General features: G+C 41.5%; 1 protein-coding gene across 2 annotated transcripts in view; it reads left to right on the top strand.

The window, feature by feature from the left end:
- The window catches only part of MPZL1 (myelin protein zero like 1), a 73,613-nt gene that overhangs the window by 69,413 nt on the left and 1,163 nt on the right, over positions 1 to 3,037 (top strand). The window lies entirely within an intron of this gene.

Genomic DNA, 3,037 nt, shown 5'->3' with positions numbered 1-3,037 from the left:
AATGAGTGAAGGCCGGGCACAGTGGCTCACACCTGTAATCCTAGCACTCTGGGAGGCCAAGGCAGGTGGATTGCTTGAGCTCAGGAGTTCAAGATTAGCCCAAGTAAGAGCAAGACCCCCATCTCTAAAAACTAGCCGGGCATTGTGGTGAGCACCTGTTGTCCTAGCTACTCAGGAAGATGAGGCAGGAGGACTGATTGAATGAGACTTTGTCTGAAAAAAAAAAAAAGAGTGAAGTAGATACTGAACAAGGTGTTTTGTCAACGGTCTGTGAGCGTATGGTAAAAGCAGATGTTCTGGCTTAGTGATACCAGGCTTAGTGTTGTGAGTGATTCCTCTAAGGTCTGCAGGACCAGGATCAACTGTCAAAGGGCTGCGGAGGCTGTGGGAAGGACAATCCAGGGCATAACTCAGTGACTTCTGAGAAGCTAATATGTATGTAGAATCAGGGTTCTTTCTTTCTTCTTCTAGAGCCTTTCTCTTGGACCTTCTTTCTATCTTCATCAGTATGTTTTTGTACTGGAATAAATTCAGAGTTAATTTTACGTCTAATTTTAACTAAAAAAAAAAAAAAGTAGACCTATATCAAGCAGTTTTTTTCTTGAAACATTTTCAGTAGTTTAAGGCTAGGGAAAAGATATATCCATGCTTATTTTTCACTTCCTTGTTGTAATTCTTTGTGCAGTGGCTAAATAAATAAATAAATAGAACCAAGAAAGCAAAATCAAACAGATGGCGTTTGGGGAGAGTGAGTGCCCAAAGTACGGCGAAAATAACTAGGTTAATGTAGATTTTGTTGTTATTGTTTTTCTTCTTTTTTCTTGCGTACCCCAAAGTGAATGTCTTTGCAAAGGTGGATTCACTTCCAAGGAGATCTTGGTTCAGTGGCTTCTTCTGAATTCCTGAGCATTCTTGTTGACCATCTAAATCAACGTGCCCAGACACATTGCACAGAGACCCAGACATCTAAATAGCTTGTAAATAGCGCTCTGAATCAGAGAGCTATTCTAGACTGAGCTGGCTCCATCAGCAGATCCCTGCTTTCCACCTACATCCATAATTCCTCTGGACCCATTATTTCATCCATCCCTTTGTCTAGCACCTACAATCTGCCAAGACCTAGGCAGTTAAGTAACTAAGCCACTCACTTAAGACCATACTTCATTCTAAGGGGGAGAGGAGTGGGGATGACATCAAACAGTGGTAAGTGATTTGAGGAAAACCACATCCAGGGTTTCTTCAAGGAATTCTCAGCTACTTTCAGCAGACAACTTGTAGTCTCTGGCCATGAAAGACAATACTATCTTACATGAAAGATCTTACTGATATTTTAACACTGCTGACTGATTCAGAAGCAATTCTGTGTTTTACCTTCTTTGCTGTCTCTGCTGTCTTTATTTTCCACTCATGTAATCTGTCTGTTATCTATTGCTGTGTAACAAACCACCCCAAAATGTAGTGGCTTAAAATAGCCAACATTTATTTGGCTCCCCATTCTGTGGATTGGTTGGGTAGATCTGGTTTGGATCAGTGCATCTGTGATTGGCTGGAGGGTTGCTGGAAACTGGATGGTCTGTAATGGCCCAACAATTGGCAGGCTGTTGGCCAGGCAGACAGACAGCAAGTGGGCCGGGTGTCTCTCATCAACCAGCAGGCTAGCTTGGACTTCCTTATGTGGCAGTAGTGGCTGTATAGGTCCCAAGCTCAGTAAGAGAATGGAAGCTGCAAGTGTCTTGAGATCAAGCTGTGGAAGTTGCACATCACTTCTTCCTTATTCTTTTGGTTAAAGCAATTTACGAGTCTAGCCCAGATTCAGGAGGTGAAGAAATGGATTCCTTATCTTGATGGAAAGATCTGCAGCATGACATTGCAAAGGGTGTAGTTGCCATAAAGTTTTTACAATACATCACAGGTTGTAAATTCCTTCCCCCTTGAACATACCTTAACACTCCTAATGATTCTTTAGGAATTGCAATATAGCATTATCTAGGAAGTTACATGATTTAATTTTGGGAGGTCTATCCTACTTTTGGAAGTGCCTATGACCAGGGAATAGTTTATTTTCATTCTGTTCTTAGTAGTAGAGAATAGTTTTGCTTTTAAACTTCTTTTTTGTGCCCTTTTTGGGGTTGGCACTTAATTTGCATGTTTCTGAGATACGCATGGTGTTTCTGTATGATTAGTAGTAACAGTGTGACCCATTAATATTGCCCATGACAGGCATTAGAGAATATTGTTTATACACTAAAGGCAAACAGCATGGAGTTTTAACTATTTGATTCATTTGATGAGTTACCTCATCAAGTGTATTATAAAGTGCTTTTGTGTAATGAGATGTTTGTAATAATATTCGTTGAGTGTTAACTATCTGTCAGACACTGCCTATGCTACTTATAGGTATACCTTGTAGTATAGGTATACTGTCTCAATTTACACCTATACTGAAAGGTATAGGTGTTGGTATCAGTGCCATTTTAGAGATGAAGAAACGTAAGCTTAGAGGTTTACAAATAAGCTTGAGGCCACATGAGTGGTCTTCTCTACCAGGTTCAGTGAGAACTATCTCCTCACTTCTGACGGCAGATCTGTCCGAGGGCAGATGGATCTAGTCCTTGGGTGTTGTTTCATTTTGTAACTCCGCTCTTTGGTGCACCATGCACAGCCCTCCCGGCTGGGCCTGTCCCTTCTGTGGAAGTCGGTGCCCCTGAACTCCACAGAACCCAGGGTTATGCACTAAAGCATGCAGGTTGTTGGGCTCCTGGATTTGGGTGAGGGTGTTTATTTTAAAGCACATGCTTTTGGCTGCTGACCTTATGATTTCAAAATTGAAAGCTTTCTACTCATTTTTCTCAAGGAGAGTTCCCCTAGAATGGGAAGAAACTTGACTTTGGGTAATTTTTTTTTCTTTTAAAGCCAGGGCTATTTTGTGGTTGTTTGCAGTTTAGAATCTCTAGGTTGAAAGGGACTGAAAGGGTTATGAAATGTAACCCGTCTGACCTCTTCCTTAATAGTTGAGAATTCCCTGTGCCCCCAGGCA

This window comes from Otolemur garnettii, unplaced genomic scaffold (assembly GCF_000181295.1).
Source record: "Otolemur garnettii isolate 467f Iridium unplaced genomic scaffold, OtoGar3 scaffold00016, whole genome shotgun sequence".
NCBI classification, from domain to species: domain Eukaryota; kingdom Metazoa; phylum Chordata; class Mammalia; order Primates; family Galagidae; genus Otolemur; species Otolemur garnettii.
Note: the sequence above shows the minus strand (reverse complement) of the source record. Positions and strands in the feature narration are given on the sequence as shown.